A 26,255-nucleotide genomic window follows, 5' to 3' on the forward strand; every position below is an offset into this window, starting at 1 on the left:
TCCAAAATGAGATGTCTCACTTCTCAGAAGTGCATGGGGGAATGAGGGGGCACAGGCCTGGGTGTCAGACTATATATTTTATATATCTTATATATTTTTGTGTATTATTATATATGTTATATATCATATTATATTTATACTATATAATCATATTATACTTTATATGCTTTATATATCGATATATTATGCTGTATTAATATATAATTATATTATACAATATATTTATATTATAGATTATATATATATATGATATAATTATGTATTATATATAATTTTATTTTGATTTTACAGTTTGAAATACATATATATATATCGAGAGAGAGAGAGAGGAAGAGAGAGAATGATTGATTTATTATGAAAAATTGGCTCATATGATCATGGAGGCTGCCATGGCCAGCTTGAGAGACAGGATTGGGTGTGATGGAGAGCTGAAGCTGTGGTCCCAGGCCAAAACCTGGCAGGCTTGAGACCCATGAAGTCAATGTTTCAGTTTGAACCTGAAGGCAGGAAAAATCTGATGTCCCAGCTCAAGGCAGCCAAACAGGAAGAATTTCCTCTTATTTGGGGGAGAGTCAGCCTCCAGTTCTATTCAGGCCTTCAACTGATTGGATGAGGCCCACCCACATTAGGGAGAACAATCTGCTTTATTCAGCCTTATCAAATTAAATTTTAAACTGATCCAAAAACTCCTTTATGGAAATACCCAGAATAATGTTTTTCCAAATGTCTGGGTCCCCCATGGCCCATTCAAGTTGACACATAAAATTAACCATTGTACTTCTATAGACCCTGACTTAAGGTGTGGCTAGTTAAATTATCAGAAGTGATTTTGCAATTTGAAAAGTTACAAGTCCCCTGTTTTCATGAGAAAATGTATTCATATATGGCTTTCAAATAGACTATTATAAAACTGGATACAAAACCTTAGCTGGATTGCCCATGATCTTTTGTCCCACAAAACCTCAGTGTTCCCCTCACCAGACTACGTTACCCTTTTTCTGATTTTGTGGACAGAGTTCCCATTTCTCTTGTCACAGACCAATAGACAGTTATTAGATTTATAGACATAATGCCCTGATGAGCAGTAATACAGGTTTCTCTGGGGCTGGTCCCCTCCGATCTTCACAACTGGATGCCAGGAGCATACCTCTTTCTTTTCTAAGGTCCATGGTTCAATTCTCCAGCTGATATAGCTTTAAGTTTTGCAACTGGTGCTGATGCAGTTGAGTGAGGGGTTTTTTGCTTTTTGCCGTGTGTGGAGCAGAGCTCGTTCCTCTCCCGCTCAGCCATGCAGGTTGAATTGACCAAAGCTATGGTTATGGAGAAGCCTAGTCCCCTGCTGGTCAGGTGAGAATTTGTGAGACAGTATTACACACTGCTGAACCAGGCCGCAGACATGCTATGCAAATTTTATGGAAAGAACTCTTCTTATGTCCATGGGGGATTGGATTCAAATGGAAAGCCAGCAGATGTGGTCTACGGACAGAAAGAAATCCATAGGAAAGTGATGTCACAAAACTTCACTAATTGCCGCACTAAGATCCGTCATGTCGACACTCATGCCACTCTGAATGACGGTGTGGTGGTCCAGGTGATGGGCTTGCTCTCTAATAACAACCAGGCTTTGAGGACATTCATGAGACCTTTGTCCTTGCTCCTGAGGGCTCTGCTGCAAATAATTTTTATGTTCACAATGATATCTTCAGATACCAAGATGAGGTCTTTGGTGGCTTAGTCACTGAGCCTCAGGAAGGATCTGAAGAAGAAGCAGAGGAACCTGAAGAAAGACAGCAGACCACTGAGGTGGTACCTGATGATTCTGGAACTTTCTATGATCCAACTGTCAGCAATGACTTAGAAGGACATTTAGAAGAACCTGTTGCTGAACCAGAGCCTGATCCTGAACCAGAACCGGAGCAAGAACCTGCGTCTGTGGTCCAAGAGGAAATGCCTGAGTGTATTGGAAGAAACTACTCCTAAGAATGCTCAGAAGAGTTCTTCTCCAGCGCCTGCAGACATAGCCCAGACAGTGCAGGAGGACTTGAGAACCTTTTCTTGGGCATCTGTGACCAGCAAGAGCCTTCCACCCAGTGGAGCTGTTCCAGTTACTGGGATACCACCTCATGCTGTTAAACTACCAGCTTCACAGCCTCGTCCAGAGTCTAAGCCTGAATCTCAGATTCCACCGCAGAGGCCTCAGAGGGATCAAAGGGTGCGAGAACAGCGAATAAATGTTCATCCCCAGAGGGAACCTAGAGCAGTCCGTGAGGCTGGTGAGCAGGTGACGTTGAACCCCGAAGAATCGTGAGACACCCTGACGGCCACCAGCTCTTTATTGGCAACCTGCCTCATGAGGTGGAGTAGAACTTAAAGATTTTTTTCAAAATTATGGGAATGTGGTGGAGCTGCATATTAACAGTGGTGGGAAATTACCCAATTTTGGGTTCGTTTTGTTTGATGATTCTGAGCCTGTTCAGAAGGTGCTTTGCAACAGGCCCATCATGTTCAGAGGTGAGGTCTGCCTGAATGTGGAAGAAAAGAAGACTGGAGCCGCCCGGGAAGGGGACCGCCGAGATAACCTCCTGCAGGGACCTGGAGGCCCTCAAGGCGGGTTGGGTGGTGGGATGAGAGGCGCCCCCCCGCGGAGGCATGGTGCAAAAACCAGGATTTGGAGTGGGAAGGGGCAGTGCTCCGAGGCAGTGAATTGCTCTTCACCGATCTTCAGGCAGCAGTACAAACCCTAGCTCCCACAGAATGGTGAATTTCTTCAGCCAACTTTTGGTATCTTGGAATCTGATCCTAGTCTATCATAAACTGCTTAAGTTTGTACAATTTTACTTTTTGTGTTAATGGTGTGTGCTCCTTCCTCCCCCCTCACCCCATTTTAGTCCTTCACTTCCAATTTTGTGGAATGATATTTTAGGAGAAATGGATTTTTAAAGAAGAAGGAAAAAAAAAACTGCATTTCCTTGCTTTATTTGCATATACAGAGTGGATTTTTTTTTTAACAGTTTCCCCAAAAGAATGTGTCTTGCTTATTACTGACATTTGGTAAGTTTCAGTCATTGGAATATTTCTTTTTTTAAAAATTTTATTTATTTTATTTATTTATTTTTGGCTGTGTTGGGTCTTCATTGCTGCGTGTGGGCTTTCTCTAGTTGTGTTGACGGGCTTCTCATTGCGGTGGCTTCTCTTGTTGTGGAGCATGGGCTGTAGGCGTGCAGGCTTCACTAGTTGTGGTGCATGGGCTCAGTAGCTGTGGCTTGCGGGCCCTAGAGCGCAGGCTCAGTAGTTGTAGCCCCCAGGCCTAGCTGCTCTGCAGCATGTGGGATCTTCCCAGACCAGGGCTCGAACCCGTGTCCCCTGCATTGGCAGGTGGATTCTTAACCGCTGCACCACCAGGGAAGGCTGGAATATTTCTTACTTATTTTCTACATGTTTCAAAAGCCTGTGAGAATTAACAGGATTTGATAAATATTTTGAAGGCAGGAAAACCCCAAATTGTCTCTTCTTTGAGAGTCATGACTACCTTCTGGTGTGGAAAATCTGCTGTTGGAAAAATTGACAGTTTAGATTCTCTCTGGTATGTTTAAAAACTGAATAAAAGGAGTGCTAGTGGAGCTTTTCTTTGGATACGTGATCACAAAACAGTTCCAAAACCTACTGTTTTTACCACTGAAATTTAAATTGTGAGATAGGTTTTAAATGTCTAGAATGCAACTGATAAGCTTTTCCTGAACTGTTAGACTCTTTTTTTGTTTGTTTGTTTTGTTTTGTTTTTTTTTTTGCGGTACGCGGGCCTCTCACTGTTGTGGCCTATCCCGTTGCGGAGCACAGGCTCCTGACGCACAGGCTCAGCGGCCATGGGTCACGGGCCCAGCCGCTCCGTGGCATGTGGAATCCTCCTGGACTGGGGCACGAACCCGTGTCCCCTGCATCAGCAGACGGACTCTCAACCACTGCGCCACCAGGGAAGCCCTGTTAGATTCTTTTTGAAGTAGAGTTTTTTCATGTTTAATTTGTATTTGTAAAAAAGAAAAAAAAAAAATTTTAAAATCTGAATGACACAAAACCAGAGCAAAACTGTTGTGCCTTCTCTTTATCTTTGATTCCAGTCTTGGCAATTGTTTAAAGAAAAATAATAAAAAAGAAACCTAGAAAAAACAATTTACAGCCTGTTACCCCATTGTTATTCCTGACCTCATTAATTTCTCTTTCTGGTTCCACTGGGAACTAAGGAAGGAAAATGAGTTAGGAATGGAATATATAGTAGTTATTCCAGTGTGGAATTCACATAAAGAAATTCTCACCTAAATTAATTTGATCCGACCCCAGGGAGCTGGAAAAAGTCCCAGCCAAAATACATTTCTTGACGACTGGATTTTCATGGAATATTACGGCAAAGGTGGCCAAGTTTCGAAGAGCTGGCTGTGCAAACTCCAAGAGGAAGATGTATTTGTGAACTTAGAAGTGCTTCGGCAGTATTTCCCACTGCAGTAATTTCAGAGATCTCACATAAATTTAGAATTTTCACATTCATTGGGTCTTATTGTAACAAGACCCAATAATGGGAAACTGCTCCATTCTGTTTATTGTAGAAACAGGAGAAGAGTGTCTGTGAATCTTTTTATAAAACAATTTCCTATCTACCTTGGCTCCCATCCCTGTGAGTTTTTAAATTTACGTTTCAGTGCAAAAGTATATTTTAGTTGATTCTGGCTTGGTTGGCTCAAGCATAGTTTCTTTGTCTGTATGTTCATGAAATGTCACCCCAGTGACTACTCTCTGCCCCCTGCACATTTTCTTCCCTGCTCTTATCCCTCACCCTCCAATTTACACCCTTACTCTCTGTGTGTCGCATCAACTTTCCCACTGGAAGGCTGTATGATACAGCAGTGACACTTTCGTGTGTTTTCAATATAAGATGTCACCTTTCCAGAGCCTTTTGCATTTAAGATGATTTCTAATTCTGTAATAAAAACCTTGTCTGTTAGAGGAATTTCAGGGATCCACCATTTCAGGGAGGAATGTTTTTTAGGGTTGGGCCCTTCCCAGTAATCTTGAAATCAGACATATAGGGAACCTCCATCTCAGCTTCAAAAGAAGCCATATATTGGACTCTGGCAGAAAAAAAGGAGATACATTTGGGAGGTTTTATGGTGGAGTGGACAGAATTTCAGGATGACTAGATATGACAGGTGAGAAAAAGAAGTTATTGAAGAGTATTAAGAATTTCTGCCTGGGTGACTGGACAGATGGTAGGACCATTAGCTGAGATGAGAGACACAGGATGGGCAGCAGTGCTGGTGGGAAGATCATTCGTCCTGTCTGAGGAATTTGAAGTACCTGTTGGACAGCTGAATGAAGTACATGTGGGCCAGGTGTGTGATGTCCACAACCATTTGGGAAAATGGGTCTGAACCTCAGGAGAGAGATTAGGCTTGGAAATATGGCCTTAGGAGTCATCCTCAGAGATCTCATCAGCAAAGGTTGAATTCTAGAAAGTTCCTCCATTTAAGAGGTGCTCCAAGGAAATAGAAAGTTGAAGAGGAGGCAAAGGGAGCGGACAGAGGGGAAAAAGGGAAACTGTGCCATGTCCCAGAAGTCGGGGGAGGAAAAGTGTAGGGAAGAAGGAGCCATTGAAATTTTCAAAGGCCACAGAGCCATCATAAAGGCAGGCGCAGAAGAGTAGATTTGAGATTTGAAGACTTCAGGCAATCAGTTCCCATCGACTTCAAAAGAACAAAACAATAACACAAAGTTGTTTACTTGTGTTCTTTATGTGACTAAATATGTCCATAACCAAGTGTTAAATAATATACTCATTATGTAAAAAATGACTTTCCAAAGAGTTGGCCATTGTATAATGAGTTTTATATGGTCAGCTATGTATTTCTTGGACCTGAACCAGACCCTGGAGAATTTGAGGGGCAAATTTGTTCTAAACCTAATTCTACAATTTTTACAGTTGCTAAAACATTTCTTCCCTCCTTCCCATCTTGTCTCCCTGATGCTGTTTAATGCATCATTTCCTTCTTTTGCCTAATTTTTTGGAGATGAGGGCAAGCAGGTGACAGGCAACCTGTCTGAATCATTCACTCGGTGGCTTCGATTATTATCATTATTATTTTTAAAAATATTTATTTATTTATTTATTTAGGCTGTGCCTGGTCTTAGTTGCAGCACACGGGATCTTTGTTGCGGCATGTGGGATCTTTAGTTGCAGCATGCGGACTCTTAGTTGCGGCACACATGTGGGATCTAGTTCCCCGACCAGGGATCGAACCCGGACCCCTGCATTGGGAGCGCAGAGTCTTACCCACTGGACCACCAGAGAAGTCCCCGATTATTGGTAATATGTCATCTCTGGGAGATCTGCAGCTTAGTTTTCATCCCTGATTCCTTTTTGAGATCTTTCAAGATCAACAATCTATTTCTCAATGTTATTCATTCTACCTGGAGGCTTGTGCTAATTATAGTTGATACGGACATTGCTGGCTTTTAGGGGATGTCATCTTATGTTGTCTCTTTCTTGTTTGTAAACACTGGTTTAGTCAATTCATATCTCTCCTCCATTTATTCTAAGATTTGTCTCTCTCCTATGGAATTGGAATCTTTCTGTCTTTGGAGATGCATGTAGATCCTTTCTATCCTCCGCAGCACTATTTCTAAACTGTTGAGTCTTTTTATGATAACTAAGAACCAATAAAAAAAGCCAATTAAGATGACTAAATGGTGAATAAGACTGCCCAGACTTCCTGTATATATATTTGCTAACATGAATTTACTATGGTTTCCTCTTGCTAGGATTTGATTGAGGCTGCTATGTACGGTTGTGCAGGCTACTCACTGCACAATGGGGATGAATACGGGCTGAGGTGCAGCTGGCAGTACACTCATTAAGCCACATGCTTTGGTGTGGGGCTGGATCTTTCCAGGGACACAACTCCTTATTCTAGTTCACACAAAAGCCCTTTATCGACCAGCAGAGTCCTGAATCTTATCGTTTTACACAGCTCCTCAGCCTACAATGCTATCACGAAAGGGAGGGAGCAGTACAGACCTTGCCCAAACGGTCTTAATGGGAGCACACCTAGAAAGTCTGGAAAACATATAAATCTTATCTTCAGGTCCCAGCTGTACATCCCAGCCCATCACAGAGTTCATTCATAAGGGACTTGCAGCCACAGATCCTCTGCTCTACAGGACTAGTTCCCTGCTCCAGATTCTCCACTGGCACCAAACCATACTTCTGTCTCCAACATGGCCGCTATCTTATAAGAAGGAGGAAAGGCTCTCCCCTTTGGACCTCCTGTTTTCCCCTCCCACTGCACATAAACCTTCTGTGCCTTTCTCTCACCCACCCCACTTCCAGGGTCTTGACTCGTCTTGTGCTGGTTCTCAGGCTTTCCATCTGGTCTTCTGTTACTGGGTGCCCTGTTCTTGATTCCTGATGGGTAGAGGAGCAGGGGTGGGCATGGAGAAGGCAGAGGACCAAAGAGGCAGTGTCAGAGACTGTCAGCACAGCCCCTACTCCCTGATGTCACAGAGGCAGCAGCCTGGGGACTAGATTTCTGAGGCTCCAGGACAGGGCTGAGAAGGGGCATCTGTGCCATGGCTGCAGCAAGGGCTTCAGCAGATGGATTTGCAGCCCCTCTCGTGTTCCCTGGACCATTCTCAGCCCAGGACTGTGGGCATCTGTGACCATCGGCAGTGGTTTTCTGCATTTTACTGACCTCTGGGTGGAAGCTGCAGCTTCTGATACCTTGGACCACAGCTCTAGAGAGAAACCTGAGAGCTAGTGGTGAACCTCCATGTGCTCGTTGTAGAGCCTTTTGTAGAGATTCAGAGTTTTATCCATAATTCCCCAAATATTAAGAACAAATACTGTAAGTTTTGTTTGTTTGCTTTTGTTTTTTGGGGTTTTTTGGGCCATCCTGTGTGGCTTGTAGAGTCTTAGTTCTCCAACCAAGGATCGAACACAGGTCCCCTGCTGTGGAAGCATGGAGTCCTAACCACTGGACCGCCAGGGAAGTCCCCACCCCCTTTTTTGGGTAAGTTTTAATATTGACAATAAGAGTGACTTGGAATTGTTATGCCAACTTCTTTGGAAATATCTTAAAAGCATGATTACCCATCTATGCTGTATTTAAAACTTACAAGTTTTGTTTAAAGTCAGACAGAGAAAGATAGATATAGTGTATGATATCACTTATATGTGGAATCTAAAAAATACAACAGACTAGTGAATATAACAAAAAAGAAACAGATTCAGAGACATAGAGAACGAACTAGTGTTTACTAGTGGGAGAGGGAAATGGGGGAGGGGCAAGATAGGGGTGGGGATGAAGTCGTACAAACTACTATGTATAAAATAAATAAACTACAAGTATATATTGTACAACACGGGGAGTATGGCCCCCATTTATAATAACTATAAATGGAGTGTGACCTTTAAAAACTGAATCACTGTTGTATACCTAGAACATATAATGTTGTACATCAACTATACTTCAAATCAAAACAGAAAAAGAAAAAAAAGCTTACAAGTTTTGGGTTGCACGTGCTTTCATTTATCATTGATGTAGGATGTATTTACCAAGTAAAAGCTGCTTGATTATAAACTCCTTGAGGGATTTGCTCCAAAAATTACTCTCTGCTTCTCCTGCTGGTCACTTTCCCTTTCTTGGGCCACCTTCCTTTGACCTAGAAACATAAGGAAGTCCCTACCATTCTAAAAATAACTCCATCACTAGATACATAAACCTTTCCTTGGTTCTTCTTTTCTCTTTACAATCACCTGTTCTAGTTCATTTCCTTTGCCCCCAGATGTCTTAGGTGATATTTGACTCCTTGAATTTCCAATATTTTATGGACTATCCATAGATTTTTAGACTGAAAATGGGGGTTGTGGGTCAAAAAGTCTCCATGCAGCAAAATTTAGGAGAATCTCTGCTTTCCGAGGCCTTTAGAATCTGCGTGAGTCACACGGAGTTCGGCGCTTCCTGAATGCTTTTGGCTGAGAACGCTTTGCTCTGTCCAAGATCACTAAAGACCTCCCGTTGCTAAATTCAGTGGATGTGTCACATGGTGTAGAATTGTTTTTAGCACAAGATGCTGACAAGTCAAATTTGCTAGCCATTTCTCTTTGTAGCATGGGGGCCCCAAGTCATCTTGGAGCAGACCTTCTTTGTTCTGGGAAGAGCCACTTCGGGGCCCCTCACTGTAGTGTTTTGGGGTGGGTGTGCACAAGCACACCTTCATGGATTTTTCCTTGGCGAGGGCTGGGACGCTGGCTCGAGGCAGGCCTCTGCTTTGATCCATGTCTTATGGTTGTGACATGGTCATGGCACTTTGCCTGGCGGTCAGAGAGCTCTGTGGCGGTGGAGGAAACTGATACTTCAAACTTTCTCTTTGTCATTCTGTCAGGGTCTTAGAGGGGGCTCAGAAAATAGCCCTCTTCCTTTTCTGCATGGCTTCTGAACAAATTGAGAAAAAAGACAAAAGAGAAAGGCAGATGGAAGATGACCATTTTCCTTTAAGATTGATGAAGGCTTGCCTGGAGGGGTGTGGCTTACCCACTGGGGAGCTAAAGTCCAGCTCAAGTATTTTACCAACTATCCACCCAGGCAGGGCCCCGGCCAAGAGGACCTCATGCTCTTTGGGACAGGTCATTCCCAATAGGAAAGTGAGGGGGGAATACATGTGCCCAGTTGATCCTTCCCAAATGTACCAGTCACATAAGTTCCCCCAAATGTAAGTGAAGGGGCAGAGAGAGGTAGGAGCGTAGCCCCAGTGAGCCCTGCCTCCCCTCCCTGGAGGAAACACCCGTAAAGGGGAAGATGAGTCCCCTTGCAATGTATTAGCGCCACTAATGAAGCAGGTAGACCTGGACTAAGGTCAGCTGCTGGGAGGGGATCCTGGGGATCCCGGGGCGGGAGAGCTTTCCACGCAGAGCAGGTAACTGATGCTGTGACTGCTCTCGTTCCAGACGACTCAGCACTGTGGGGGTCCTTGAGGGAATGGCTGTGTGTGTGTGTGTGTGTGTGTGTGTGTCTCTGCGTTGTGTGTGTCTGCCTGTCTGCGTATGTGCATGTCTGTGTGTCTGTATGTGTGTTTATCTGTATGTATATGTCTGTGTGTGTATGTATGTGTGTGTATGTCTGTATATATTTGTGAGTGCCTGTGTGTCTGTGTGTATGCATATCTGTGTGTGTGTGTTTGTGTGTATATCTATGTGTGTTTGTGCATGTCTGTGTGTGCATGTCTGTGCATGTCTCTTTGTGTGTGCATGTCTGTGTGTGTCTGTGTGTGTGTGTCTGTGTGTATGTATGTGCCTGTGTGCATGTCTGTGCCTGTGCGCATGTCTGTGTGTGTGTGCATGTCTGTGTGTGTCTGTGCCTGTGTGTACGTCTGTGTGTGTCTGTGTGTGTGTCTGTACATGTCTGTGTGTGTCTGTGTGTGTGCATGTCTGTGTGTGTGTGTCTGTGCCTATGTGTGTGTGCATGTCTCTGTGTGTGTGCATGTCTGTGTGTGTCTGTGTGTGTGTCTGTGCCTGTCTGTGTGTGTGTGCATGTCTGTGTGTGTGCATGTCTGTGTGTGTCTGTGTGTGTGTGTGCATGTCTGTGTGTGTCTTTGTGTCTGTGCCTGTGTATCTGTGTGTGTGTGTGTGTGTGTGCGGGTGCAGAGTGGCACATTGGAGCTACGGCCTGCTTTGGCGTGTAGCACCGTGGCTCACGGAATCACCAAGGGCACAGGCATCCTTGCCTCCTGCATCCCATATGGTGGGGCTGCAGCCTCAGCAATGCTTGCTTTCGAGTGTCTCCCGGCACAGAACTGGGGACTTTTAGCGGAGACACACGGAGGACTCACCACCTTCCTGCCCCTTCTCTGTAAGATGACATTTCCTGGGACAGACATCTGCACAGTGTATTCACACTGGGGCCCTCAGACTCACATGACACAGGAGCCCTAAGCACGTTAGGATGGGCTGCCAGCAATTAGAGAGCTGGGTACTCACTGTCACTGTGGTTTGAACGCTAAAGAAATGCCATTTTTGCACCCCAAGACGGTGGAGTGGGGTGTATCACTTGTAAATACTTCGAGTTATCGTACGGACCCCCCGGCTGCGTCTGACACCTGTGATCACGCGCTTGGCTTTATGTGCTTCTCAGGCTGCTCTGAGCGCTCCTTCTGGCCTCCGTCTCAGCTGAAGTGTTTGTGTTCCCGACATTTCTCCTCAGCACGCTGTCATGCTCTCCTTCCTGACCCTGGACCATCTTACTTGCTCTCAGCGTCCTGCTCACACCCTCCCCAGGCTTCAGGCCTGGGTCATCAGCTGCTCGCTGGCAGTCCTTTAAAGCATCTCAAAATCAACGCGTTATAACTCCTGAATTCACTGTCTTGGACAAGTGGATTTTTCCTCTTCGTCCTGCATGTCAACTCATATCATCCACCTTCACCCAGGTGCAGACGTTAGATGTTTGGAGGCACTCTGACCCTTCCCTCCATATCGAGGTAATCATCGAGACCTGCCCCTTCTACTTAAACTTTCCTGCTTCCAGCATCTCTGCTTCCATCAGTGGTGTGCTGGTAAGCGGTTAACAACCGGCCCTGGCTGGAAAGCCTCGATCTGCAGCATTTGTTGACTTCGGTGGCGTAAATTCTCCTACCATGGTTGATTTCAAGCTATTAAAGTTTTAACGGTCTCGCCCCAATTCCTAAAAACGTAATTGGCTTTTACAAGATGGTACCAGGCAGCTCCGGCACGCGCTGGCCCCGCCTCACAGATGCTTTCTCAGCCCATCCCTCTCGCTCCACCTTCCCTTCCCTTAAGCCATTCTGTAGCCAGCCACTGAAGAGGTCTGTTCTAACTTGTGGTTGCCAAGGGGGAGGTGGGTGGGGGAGGGAAGGAGTGGGAGTTTGGAATGAGCAGATGCAAACTAGTGTATATGGGATGGCTAAACAACAAGGTCCTGCTGTACGGCACAGGGAACTATAGTCAATATCCTGTGCTAAACCATCATGGAAAAGAATATGAAGAGGAATATATATACGTGTAACTGAATCGCTTTGCTGATTGACAGCAGAAATTGACACAACATTGTAAAAAAACCCCCTATACTTCAATAAAGTTAAAAAAATAAAAATAAAGAGGTCTGTTCCAAACTCAGATCCGATCACGTCACTTCTCTGCCCAGATGACATCGATGGCTTCCTGGGTGATCCAGTCCACGCCTCTTAGCGGCTTACTAAGCTCTTGGTGACACAGACTTGTCCACCTCTCCAGTGTCAGTTCCAGCCATCCTACGGGGTTGTCTCTGTCCCCACCGTGTGCGCGTCATCCCTCAGTGACTTTCTCATGCTGTCTGCCCATCTCTGTGCCTCTGCCTCTTCTCCTGGCGCCCATCCTTTTCTTCTTATCGTCTCCAACCATTCTTTAGATTGAGTTAGCTGCCCCATCTCTGTGTGTCTATACTAATAACCTCAGTGGGCTTTTATCACTGCACTTATAATCTAGTATTTATGGGTTTTTGCTTTGTTTGCTTGTTTTTGATCTTTTTCTTTTCTTACGAGTCTGCAAGCTTCTTGAGGGAAAAAGCATGTTTTGTTTTGTTTTGTTTTTTGTCCCCAGCTTTATATCTGCAGAACCTGGAACAGTGGTTTTTGTCATTGAAATTAATCAACAAATGCTTCTCAGTTACCAAAGTGTGATTACCAGAGTTGTGAGTGTGTGTGTGTTGGGGACAGGGTGGTGGTTTAACAGCTGTCTATTTATTTATCGCTGTGTAGCAGCCCCCGTCCCCAGTTGTGGCTTAAAACAATAACAATTCATATCTGCTCACGAATCTAGGTTTATTGGGGCTCTGCTAGTCAGTTCTTGCCTGAGTTTTCGGCAGGTGTGGTCAGATGGTAACTGAAGCTGGGTTCCTCTCAAAGACTTCTGCACCCCCAGGTCTGGGAAGACTCAAACAGCTGGGGTGCCTTGGGACTCTCTCCCTCTCTCTGTCTCCCAGACGTGGCTCCCTTGGGGTAGCATCTTCCATACAGTCTAAAGTAGACTTTCTCCAACAAATACCATATGGTATGACTTATATGTGGAATCTAAAATATGACACAAATGAACTTACCTACGAAACAGAAACAGACTCACAGGCATAGAGAACAGACTTGTGGTTGCCAAGGGGGAGGGGGTGTGGTGGAAGGATGGATTGGGAGTTTGGGATTAGCAGATGCAAACTATTACATAGAGAATAGATAGACAACAAGGCCCTACTGTATAGCACAGAGAACTATAGTCAGTATCCTGTGCTAAACCATAATGGAAAAGAATATGAAAAAGAATATATATATATGTATAACTGAGTCACTTTGCTATACAGCAGAAATTAACACAACATTGTAAATCAACTATACTTCAATAAAATTTAAAAAATAGACTTTGTCCGCCCCCTCCCACCCATTCCCCACCATGACTGTCATCTATTCTTGGTTTTGGAGGGTACAGCCCTCTAAAACTACAAGATGGTTTTGCTTGCAGTGTCCTTTTGACTAAGTTTCAGGTCGGTCCCTGCCGTCGGTTTTCCTCCATTCCTGAGGCTGAAAACTCTTCCGCAGGTTTTTCGGCAGCTGCCCCCTTCGTCCTCTAAAGTCGCTAAAATGGTGCATTGGAAGCCAAGATTGAGAAGAAGTTTAGGGAGCTCTGATTGGCAGATTTTAGGTAAAAAAAAAAAAATTAAAAAGCATGAGTTTGTTTGGGGAAAACCCTGTAACTAATTTCTTTCCCAGTTCCTCTCAGACCAGATCTCTGACACCCGTGCTCTGCCTCTCCCTCCATTTGTCACCGAAGCTCTTCATCAGGAATTTGCACCAATTGAATAATTCTTTTTGCACACTATCCCGTGCAACAGGTGCTTTTTACTACAGACAAGATTTGATGATGATAAAGAAGCCATAAAAATGGTCTTTAAGGGTTAGGCAGCTTTGAGGGTTAGGACTAAGCAGGAAAGATACCCAGGCAGCAGCCTGGACTCGCGATTCACCATCCAACAGTTAATTCACTTCTCTGAGCGTCAGCGTCGTCATCTGCCGGACAGGTAGCACCTGCCTTGTTCTCTTTCTACAACCATAAGAATCGGTGAGCTAATACATTCCAACGGGATTGCTAGAGTGTGATACGAATCCAGCGTGAGGCTGTTAGCTCTCCAAATGCACCAGGCGAACGCAGTGAGCAGAGCAAGGACGACGGATGCAGACAGCAGATTTGAACTCTAGCCCCGCCACGTGCTGGCTGGGCTCCTGCCCCTCCACCAGCCCCCCGTCACCCACCCACTCACCTTCCCTTGCAGGTGCTCCCCCTGTTGGCCTCCAATGGCTGGAGTCCTTACGTCTTGGTCCTGGGCTCTACCTTCTGTCTACGAGTCTCTCGAGGTGATTCCGTCACTCCCATGTCTTTATTTTTTTCTAGGAGCTCATTTTATTCTTCTAAAAAAATCTGCTCAGTTACTTTCTTGTTTTAAAAAATTAATTAATTTATTTTTGCTGTGTTGGGTCTTCGTTGCTGTGTGAGGGCTTTCTCCAGTTGCGGCGAACGGGGGCCACTCTTCATCGCGGTGCACGGGCCTCTCACTATGGCGGCCTCTCTTGTTGCGGGGCACAGGCTCCAGACGCGCAGGCTCAGTAGTTGTGGCTCACGGGCCTAGTTGCTCCGCGGCAAGTGGGATCTTCCCAGACCAGGGCCCGAACCCGCGTCCCCTTCACTGGCAGGCAGATCCTCAACCACTGCGCCACCAGGGAAGCCCTCAGTTACTTTCATTGTAATGATCACATAAGGGCAAAATCCATCCATATATACACTTTATATCCATCCATCCATCCATCCATCCATCATCCACCCATTCACCTCTTTCTCATGCACACGTACATATGTTCAAAACAGAACTCAATAAAGTAAAGTCAAAAGAAAGACCTAGCTCTCTGAGTAATAAGACATTTTTGGTCTCGAGAAACAAAATTGTTTCCTAGGGGCTACTTCTACGGAAACCTGCACAGCATCTGCTCCAGGTGCTAGTAGAAATTGTATTGGTAGTTTTTGTTGTTGTTTGGTTTTTAGTTCCGGTCATACAACATAGTGATTAGATCTTCTTATACACCTGAAAATGGTCAGCATGCTAAGTCTAGTTACGATCTGCCACCGTACAAAGATATTACATAATTATTGACTACATTCCTCACACTGTACATCTCATTCCCATCTATCCCATCTATAAATCCCACCTACCCACTAACGACTCCCAACTTTATGTCTCCACGTCAGACCCCTCCTTTGAGTTTCATACTGGTATATCCATCTACCTCCTTGGGATGTCTTCTCCAGGATGCTGTACAGGCAGCTTCAGTGGAAGTGCACAAAGCAGTCCTGATGTGTGCCCGCCCAGTGATGCCTGGGATTCCTTCCCCCACCCCCATCACACATCCTTGTTTTTCATTGGCTTTCTTCATTTCACCTTCACTGTCTAACTTAACTGATAGTGGGTCCATCCCATAGCTATTCTCTGTCACTCCATCCTACCCACTTCCTTCAAGACACTTTTCACATGCCTTGCAGAATTATTCATTTCTAGTTCACTTGACTATTATTGGTTTTTCTTCCTAGAATTTTCTCCCAACGAGGGGACCATGTCTCTCATTCACCTTTGTATCCCCAGGGCCATGCAAAGTGCCTGACCCATCGCAGCTGCTCAGCAAACATCTGATGAACAAATGAATGGGTAGGTCCTGAGGAGGTTACTAACCTTGCTGAGGTGACCAGCACTGAGAGAATTGGGTGAGATATGACATAATATACTTGGAAGAGCCTAGCCCAGTACCTGGCACATAGCAGGTGGTTAATAAATATGGGTTCCCTTTTCCCTTTCTGAGCTATACATAATAAGTCTTAATGTGCATCGAGGCTCTTTATCAAATCTAGTTCTAAACTGTCCTAGTGTACCAACTGTACAACTTATTATATATATAGATGCCCTGGCTGGTACCTCCCAGAGACAATGATTCTAATGGTGTGTATCCTGGTGCATATCAAGTTTGAGATCCTGTTGTGTAGAACATACATACATTAAAGTGCAGTTCTGTATTAGTGTATTAGTCAGGGTTCTCCCTAGGGGAAATAAAAACAATAAGAGATTATCTATCTATCTATCTATCATCTATCTATCTATCTACCTATCTATCTACCTATCTATCATCTATCTATCTATCTACCTCTCTATCTATCTATCTACCTATCTGAGAGTTCTGAAATCTGCAGGATGGGCCCATAGGCTGGAAATTCAGGGAAGAGTTGATGTTGCAGTCTTGAGTCTGAATTCCACAGGACAATAGTCTGAAAACTCAGGCAGGGTTTCTATGCTTCCGTCTTGAAAAGAATTCCTTCCATTTTGGGGGCCTCAGTCTTTGCTCTTAAGGCCTTCAACGGATGGGATGAGGCCCGTCGATGTTATGGAGGGCAATCAGCTTTATTCACAGTTACTGATTTAAATATTAATCACATCTAAAATATACCTTCACGGAAACATCTAAACTGGTGTTTGACCAAACAGCTGGGATCATAATCTAGCCAAGTTGACACATAAATTAACCATCACACTGGGCAGATATTTTAATTATCAATTTTAAGAACAATATTGAAATAGTCTAATATTTCTCCAATTCTAGGCTAGGTTTTATGAAGACCCTATAATGCAACCTATATATTCCTTCCTGCCCCCTGCAGGAGTTTGTATTGATTTTGTTACCAAACCAAACTTGGGTCCACTTGCCCAGTATGCAGCAAAGCCCATCTACTGACACCAGGTTGTGGTGAAGAAAAGTGTGGTGTTTATTCCAAGGTGCCCAACATGGGGCCAAGCAAGGAGAACAGACGGCTCAGGCTCAATAGACCCAAACTCTCCAATGGCTTTCAGGGAAGGGCTTTAAAAGGCAACATTAGGGATGAGGATGTAAGATACCTGATCAGCTTGTGTGATTGGTTGGTGGTGAGGTAACAGTGGGGTGTTTTGGGAGTCAACATCATCAACCTTCTGGTTCCAACTGGTCTGGGGTCTATGGGCTTGTGGTCAGCATGCAGTTAACTTCCTCCACCTGGTGAGGGTTTCAGTATCTGCAAAACAGCTCAAGGATGTGGCTCAGGATATCATCTATAGCCCTTGAGGAGGAGCTAAAAGTCCTTGACTTTGTTTTATGGCTAAACTCTCATTATTTTGTCTTGCTTGACTGTTTTCCTTTGTTTCTGCCTTTTCTCACTTCTCTGATTAAGTTTACTCTTTGGAACTTGGGGAAGGCCTAGGAAGCTAAAGCTCTTCTACAAACAAGAGGGACATGGGAAGGTCCTCACAGGGTCCTGCTCCATTTCCATTAGTTTTTCTTTTTAGTGTTTCCCCCCTTATTCTTAACAGAGGCAATACTTCAAAGGAGGGGAGAGGGTTCCTAGTTAGGAGCTTTAAAATCATAACCCACCTCGGCTGGGAAGTCTAGAAAAGTCTCTCTCCTTAAAATAAAAACATTTGTGTGTCATATTCCCCCACCTCAGATATTAATTGCTTATTATGTCATTCAAAAAGCTACAATCGCCCCCCCTCCAAAAAGCTACAAACCCCAAATCAAAACAAATTCCGGAGCTCTAGTCTCTGTGCTGGATGCTAGAGATGCAACGACCGTCAAAATGTGGTTTCTTCTCTCTAGTAGTTTGTTGCTGGTTGTCAATGTTAATTCTCATGACACACTGGGCAAAATAAAACAAAAGCACTTTATGAAACTGCAAAGGAAATGGGAAGGAAGTAGTAGGAAAGACACCTTAGCTTCTGAGATATTCACTAGGAGTTGGAGAGATTTGTTCTAAAGGGATATAAAGCTTCGTTCCAGCAGGAAATAATTTGCTCAGGACAGTTCCAGGTGTGCGGTGGGCACCTGATACTGAATTAAGTCAGATCGGATATTCCCAGCCTGTGACTCGTTGCGTCCAGAAGATGGCGCCAAATGACTGGTTGTAGCTCGGATGCACCGGCCTCGTCTTTGGAAAACATGAAATGTATTCATATAAGGCCAGCATCTTAAAGCACTCATATTGTCTGCCGGCGACCCTTTCTTTTGCTGCATTTTAGTGTGACGTGGATCAAAATGGGGAGTGGACAGGAAAATGGTTGTCTCTCCTGGCATGTGGTAATACCGTGGAATAATGAAAACCTAAGTCAAACACAGAGACAGCCCGGTAAAACAGAACCTAAACACAGAGCTGGTGTGGGGAATTTGTGTGTGTGTGCATGTGTGTGTGTGCATGTGTGTGTGTGTGTGTGTGTGTGTGTGTGTGTGTGTGAACTTATGCTTTTGAGAAAGATTAAACAGTAAAGAACGGAGGTGATGAAACATACTTCAAAAAAAGGTAAAGATAAAATACTGTAGAAAAACCTATAAAGAGAATTACAAAGTTGGAGAAGATGAAAGAGAGAGAGAGAAGAGTGAGCTCAAGGGAGCATAAGACCAGGGAACTTGGTTAAAAGTATTGTTATGGGAACTCCAGAAGAAAGGCTCCTATTCCTCTATTTCCTGAGCCCTAGTATTAGGCGACTTGAATTTCAAATGAATATCATGTAAGCGGAGGATTAGAAAAAAAGACACCAAATCATCTGGAACCAATTCAGTGGAATTCTAATTCTTCATTTCAAGGGATTCTGACTTCATCTCACAAAGACTAGGAACGTTCCATACGACAAACAACACCCATTACAGAAGGTGAAGTCAAAGCTTCAGGTACTGAAAGAGGAAATTCCCTACCAAGGAAAAGGAGAAAAGAAAAACGCAACATTGAGTTGAAATAGTAGACCTGTTGGGTTCACTTCTTTTGTTTTTTTCTTTGTTTTTAAAAAACATATATATATCTCTACTTTTTTTTAACATCTTTATTGGAGTATAATTTCTCTACAGTGGTGTGTTAGTTTCTGCTGTATAACAAAGTGAATCAGCTATATGCATACGTATATCCCCATATCCCCTCCCTCCTGCGTCTCCCTCCCACCCTCCCTATCCCACCCTTCTAGGTGGTCACAAAGCACCGAGCCGATCTCCCTCTGCTATGCGGCTGCTTCTCACTAGCTATCTATTTTACATTTGGTAGTGTATATATGTCCATGCCACTCTCTCACTTTGTCACAGCTTACCCTTCCCCCTCCCTGTGTCCTCAAGTCCATTCTCTACATCTGCATCTTTATTCCTGTCCTGCCTTTAGGTTCATAATAACCTTTTTTTTTTTGGTTCCATATATATGTGTTAGCATACAGTATTTGTTTTTCTCTTTCTGACTTACTTCACTCTGTATGACAGACTCTAGGTCCATCCACCTCACTACAAATATCTCAATTTCGTTTCTTTTTATGGCTGAGTAATATTCCATTGTATATATGTGCCACATCTTCTTTATCCATTCATCTGTCCATGGACACTTAGGTTGCTTCCATGTCCTGGCTATTGTAAATAGTGCTGCAATGAACATTGTGGTCATGACTCTTTTTGAATTATGGTTTTCTCAGGGTATAGGCCCAGTAGTGGGATTGCTGGGTTGCATGGTAGTTCTAATTTTAAGGAACCTCCATACTGGCTGTATCAATTTACATTCCCACCAACAGTGCAAGAGGGTTCCCTTTTCTCCACACTCTCTCCAGCATTAATTGTTTGTAGATTTTTTGATGATGGCCATTCTGACTGGTGTGAGATGATATCTCATTGTAGTTTTGAATTGCATTTCTCTAATGATTAATGATGTTGAGCATCCTTTCATGTGTTTGTTGGCAATCTGTATATCTTCTTTTGAGAAATGTCTATTTAAGTCTTCTGCCCATTTTTAGATTGGGTTTTTTGTTTTTTGATATTGAGTTGCATGAGCTGCTTGTCAATTTTGGAGATTAACCCTTTGTCAGTTGCTTCATTTGCAAATATTTTCTCCAATTCTGAGGGTCCTCTTTTCGTCTTGTTTATGGTTTCTTTTGCTGTGCAAAAGCTTTTAAGTTTCATTAGGTCCCATTTGTTTATTTTTGTTTTTATTTCCATTTCTCTAGGAGATGGGTCAAAAAGGATCTTGCTGTGATTTATGTCATAGAGTGTTCTGCCTATGTTTTCCTCTAAGAGTTTGATAGTGTCTGGCCTTACATTGAGGTCTTTAATCCATTTTGCAATTATTTATTTATTTTTGTCTGTGTTGGGTCTTCATTTCTGTGTGAAGGCTGTCTTTAGTTGAGGCGAGCAGGGGCCACCCTTCATCGCGGTGCGCGGGCCCCTCACTGCCGCAGACTTCTCTTGCTGTGGAGCACAGGCTCCAGACACGCAGGCTCAGCAGCCGTGGCGCATGGGCCTAGTTGCTCCACGGCACGTGGGATCCTCCCAGACCAGGGCTCGAACCCGTGTCCCCTGCATTGGCAGGCAGATTCTCAACCACTGTGCCACCAGGGAAGCCCTATTTTGAGCTTATTTTTGTGTATGGTATTAGGGAGTGTTCTAATTTCATTCTTTTACATTTAGCTGTCCAGTTTTTCCAGCACCACTTATTGAAGAGGCTGTCATTTCTCCATTGTATATTCTTGCCTCCTTTATCAAAAATAAGGTGACCATAGGTGCGTGGGTTTATCTCTGGGCTTTCTATCCTGTTCCATTGATCTATATTTCTGTTTTGTGCCAGTACCATACTGTCTTGATTACCGTAGCTTTGTAGTATAATCTGAAGTCTGGGAGCCTGATCCCTCCAGTTCTGTTTTTCTTTCTCAAGGTTGCTTTGGCTATTCGGGGTCTTTTGCATTTCCATACAAATTGTGAAATTTTTTGTTCTAGTTCTGTGAAAAATGCCATTGGTAGTTTGATAAGGATTGCACTGAATCTGTAGATTGCTTTGGGTAGTAGAGTCATTTTCACAATGTTGATTCTTCCAATCCAAGAACAGGGTATATCTCTCCACCTGTTTGTATCATCTTTAATTTCTTTCATCAGTGCCTTAAGTTTTCTGCATACAGGTCTTTTATCTCCTTAGGTAGTTTATTCCTAGGTATTTTACACTTTTTGTTGCAATGGTAAATGGGAGTGTTTCCTTAATTTCTCCTTCAGATTTTTCATCATTAGAGTATAGGAATGCAAGAGATTTCTGTGCATTAATTTTGTATCCTGCTACTCTACCAAATTCATTGATTAGCTCTAGTAGTTTTCTGGTAGCATCTTTAGGATTCTCTATGTAGAGTATCATGTCATCTGCAAACAGTGACGGTTTTACTTCTTCTTTTCCGATTTGGATTCCTTTTATTTCTTTTTCTTCTCTGATTGCTGTAGCTAAAACTTCCAAAACTATGTTGAATAATAGTGGTGAGAGTGGGCAACCTTGTCTTTTCCTGATCTTAGTGGAAATGGCTTCAGTTTTTCACCATCGAGAATGATGTTGGCTGCGGGTTTGTCATATATGGCCTTTATTATGTTGAGGTAGGTTCCCTCTATGCCTACTCTCTGGAGAGTTTTTATCATAAATGGGTGTTGAATTTTGTCAAAAGCTTTTTCTGCATGTATTGAGATTTTCATATGGTTTTTATCCTTTAATTTGTTAATATGGTGTATCATATTGATTGATTTGCATATATTGAAGAATCCTTGCATTCCTGGGATAAACCCCACTTGATCATGTTGTATGATCCTTTTTTATTTTTTTCAGTATGCGGGTCTCTCACTGTTGTGGCCTCTCCTGCTGCGGAGCACAGGCTCTGTACGCGCAGGCTCAGCGGCCATGACTCATGGGCCCAGCCGCTCCGCGGCATGTGGGATCTTCCCGGACGGGGGTACTAACCCGTGTCCCCTGCATCGGCAGGCAGATTCTCAACCACTGTGCCACCAGGTAAGCCCTGTATGGCCTGTATGATCCTCTTAATGTGCTGTTGGATTCTGTTTGCTAGTATTTTGTTGAGAATTTTTGCATCTATATTCATCAGAGATATTGGCCTGTAGTTTTCTTTTTTTGTGACATCTTTGTCTGGTTTTGGTTTCAGGGTGGTGGTGGCCTCATAGAATGAGTTTGGGAGTGTTCCTCCCTCTGCTATATTTTGGAAGAGTTTGAGAAGGATAGGTGTTAGCTCTTCTCTAAATGCTTGATAGAATTCACCTGTGGAGCCATCTGGTCCTGGGCTTTTGTTTGTTGGAAGGTTTTTAATCACAGTTTCAATTTCAGTGCTTGTGATTGGTCTGTTTATATTTTTTATTTCTTCCTGGTTCAGTCTCAGAAGGTTGTGCTTTTCTAAGAATTTGTCCATTTCTTCCAGGTTGTCCATAATATTGGCATATAGTTGCTTGTAGTAATCTCTCATGATCCTTTATATTTCTGCAGTGTCAGTTGCTACTTCTCCTTTTTCATTTCTAATTCTGTTGATTTGAGTCTTCTCCCTTTTTTTCTTGATGAGTCTGGCTAATGGTTTATCCATTTTGTTTATCTTCTCAAAGAACAAGCTTTTAGTTTTATTGATCTTTGCTATTGTTTGCTTCATTTCTTTTTCTTTTATTTCTGATCTGATCTTTATGATTTCTTTCCTTCTGCTAACTTTGGGGTTTTTTTGTTCTTCTTTCTCTAATTGCTTTAGGTGTAAGGTTAGGTTGTTTATCTGAGATTTTTCTTGTTTCTTGAGGTAAGATTGTATTGCTATAAACTTCCTGCTTAGAACAGCTTGTGCTGCATCCCATAGGTTTTGGGTCGTCTTGTTTTCATTGTCATTTGTTTCTAGGTATTTTTTGATTTCCTCTTTGATTTCTTCAGTGATCTCTTGGTTATTTAGTAGTGTATTGTTTAGCCTCCATGTGTTTGTATTTTTTACAGTTTTTTTTTTCCTGTAATTGATATCTAGTCTCATAGCATTGTGGTCAGAAAAGATACTTGATATGATTTCAATTTTCTTAAATTTACCAAGGCTTGATTTGTGACCCAAGATATGGTCTGTCCTGGAGAATGTCCCATGAGCACTTGAGAAGAAAGTGTATTCTGTTGTTTTTGGATGGAATGTCCTATAGATATCAATTAAGTCCATCTTGTTTAATGTGTCATTTAAAGCTTGTGTTTCCTTATTTATTTTCATTTTGGATGATCTGTCCATTGGTGAAAGTGGGGTGTTAATGTCCCCTACTATTACTGTGTTACTATCAATTTCCCCTTTTTTGGCTGTTAGCATTTGCCTTATGTATTGAGGTGCTCCTATGTTGGGTGCATAAATATTTACAATTGTTATATCTTCTCCTTGATCATTATGTAGTGTCCTTCTTTGTCTCTTGTAATAGTCTTTATTTTAAAGTTTATTTTGTCTGATATGAGACAGCTTTCTTTTGATTTCCATTTGCATGGAATATCTTTTTCCATCCCCTCACTTTCTGTCTGTATGTGTCCCTAGGTCTGAAGTGGGTCTCTTGTAGACAGCATTTGTATGGGTCTTGTTTTTGTATCCATTCTGTCTGTCTATGTCTTTTGGTTGGAGCATTTAATCCATTACATTTAAGGTAATTATTGATATGTATGTTCCTATTATCATTTTCTTCATTGTTTTGGGTTTGTTTTTGTAGGTCTTTTCCTTCTCTTGTGTTTCCTGCCTAGAGAAGTTCCTTTAGCATTTGTTGTAAAGCTGGTTTGGTGGTGCCGAATTCTCTTAACTTTTGCTTATCTGTAAAGGTTTTAATTTTCCCATCAAGTCTGAATGAGAACCTTGTTGGGTAGAGTAATCTTGGTTGTAGGTTTTTTCCTTTCATCACTTTCAGTATGTATGTCACTCCCGTCTGGCTTGCCAAGTTTCTGTTGAAAAATCAGCTGTTAACCTTATGGGATTCCTTTGTGTGTTATTTGTTGCTTTTCCCTTGCTGCTTTTAATATTTTTTTCTTTGTATTTAATTTTTGATAGTTTGATTAATATGTGTCTTGGTGTGTTTCTCTTTAGGTTTATCCTGTATGGGACTCTCTGTGCTTCCTGGACTTGACTGATTATTTCCTTTCCCATGTTAGGGAAGTTTTCAACTCTTATCTCTTCAAATATTTTCTCAGAACGTTTCTTTTTCTCTTCATCTTCTGGGACCCCTATAACTCAAATGTTTGTTTAATGTTTAATGTTGTCCCAGAGGTCTGTGAGACTGTCCTCAATTCTTTTCATTCTTTTTTCTTTATTCTGCTCCCCGGCAGTTATTTCCACCATTTTACCTTCCAGCTCACTTACCTGTTCTTCTGCCTCAGTTATTCTGTTATTGGTCCTTCTAGAGTATTTTTAATTTCCGTAATTGTGTTGTGCATCACTGTTTGTTTGCTCTTTAGTTCTTCTAGATCTTTGTTAAATGTTTATTGTATTTTCTCCATTCTGTTTCCGAGATTTTTGATCATCTTTACTATCATTACTCTGAATTCTTTTTCAGGTAGGTTGCCTATTTTGTCTTCATTTATTTGGTCTTGTAGGTTTTTATCTTGCTCCTTCATCTGCAACATATTTTTTTGTCGTTTCTTTTTTCTTTCCTTTTTTTTTTTTGATGGGTGGTGCTGTATTCCTGTCTTGCTGGTTGTTAGGTCTGAGACATCCATCACTGGAGTTTGCAAGCAGTTGGATAGAGCCAGGTCTTGGTGCTGAGTTGAGGATCTCTGGGAGACATTACTCTGATTGATATTCCCTGGGGTCTGAGGTTCTCTGTTAGTCCAGCAGTTTGGACTCAGAGCTCCCACCACCAGAGCATGGGCCCGATCTCTGGCCTGGGAACCAAGATCCCACAAGCATGTGGCAGGTGAAATAATGGTCCCCCAAAGACACGGACATCCAAATCCCGGAACTGCCTGGCTTGTGCATGGTAATGGGGACCTGGGGCTGCCGGGGGGGCAGTGCAGTGGCCTGAGGTGCATGGGGCAGCCTGGTGTCCTCTGGGTCAGAGCCAGGTCGTCTGCACTGCCCACGCTGCCCAGTGCTCCAGGGACTCTGCCTGAGCTTGACAGGCGTCTGCACCCCGGGTTCACGTCCGAGGCCCTGGTTTTACATCAGTGACCCCCTTCTTTGTTTTTTTAAAAAAATCTCCCCCATTAAAGGAAAAAGTCTGCCTCAGATAAGATGAAGTCTGTGAAAGGGGGTTTATTCCTGCTGCATTGAAGGACTTATCGTTCAGTTTAGAAGCTGCTTCCAGAGCAGGACCACCCACACCTAATTTGGAAAATGGTTCCCTGTCTGTGTCCTAGTCATCTGTCAGGAGACATTTCTAAAAGGAAGACAAAAGAAGAGCAGTCGTGGGATGTTCCAAGGAGCGTCCATGGGCGACCACTGAAGACAAGACCGAGACTATCATCTTTTGCCTCAGGAGAATGCTGCTTCTCTCAGGAATCCTGCAACTTATAAAACTCCTGAGTGAAGTGATGTCATGGGCAGAAGTGTCTTTAAAGCATCACAGTATACACATATTATGAAGTTTGCAATTTACCTCAATTCCAGTGATCTTATCAAAAACTAAACTTGCCTAAAAACTAAAAGCCCCTTTCTTCCAGAACAGTTGATTTCTTACAAAAAGAGCATGACACCCAGGTTGTTACAAGTTTGAGCTTAATTAGAAAATCTATGGAGGGGGAGAGGTGTTGAATCCAGATTAATTCAATTAATCATTCAAAAAATATCTTCTATACCTACCCTGATAAGCCAGTGGTTCTCAAATTTGTGTGTTAAGGAACCACCTGGGGTGCTTGTTAAGATGCAAATTCCCAGGCCCAGCTCCAGACTCTGATCAAAGAGGTTGGGTTTGGAGCCTAGGAATTTGCATTTTAAACAGTCATTTCAGGCGATTCAGATGCAGAAGATCCAAAGACCTGTCTCAGAGAAATATTGCCCTAAGAAAGGGTAGGGTTGGACATTCAGGGAGGGCTTCAAATTCACTTCCCATTCATTCATTCATTCATTCCATTCCTCTCTCCTGAGCTCATTAATTCAACAAACGTTTCTGGTGCCCTTGCATTGTACTTGATGATGTGGGACATAGTAAATATAAAGAGACTCAGTTCCTGCCTAGAAGGAATTTATACTTAATGACTGATAGGGTTATAGCTATAGCTATAGCTATAGATAGGTATATAGCTATAGTTATAAGTCTATCAGCCATTACACATATAGCTATAGCTATAGAGATAAATAAATGTGTATATATTTATAGAAATACAAATATATTTACATAAATATATGTATATAAATATACAT

At 42.9% G+C, this 26,255-nt stretch overlaps 1 pseudogene; it reads left to right on the forward strand.

Moving 5' to 3' along the window:
• Nucleotides 1–1,312: 1,312 nt before the first annotated feature.
• On the forward strand, nucleotides 1,313–2,703 carry LOC115839960 (ras GTPase-activating protein-binding protein 1 pseudogene; annotated as a pseudogene).
• The last annotated feature ends 23,552 nt before the right edge of the window (nucleotides 2,704–26,255 follow it).

The sequence above is a fragment of the Globicephala melas genome, chromosome 2, assembly GCF_963455315.2.
Source record: "Globicephala melas chromosome 2, mGloMel1.2, whole genome shotgun sequence".
In the NCBI taxonomy this organism is placed as follows: domain Eukaryota; kingdom Metazoa; phylum Chordata; class Mammalia; order Artiodactyla; family Delphinidae; genus Globicephala; species Globicephala melas.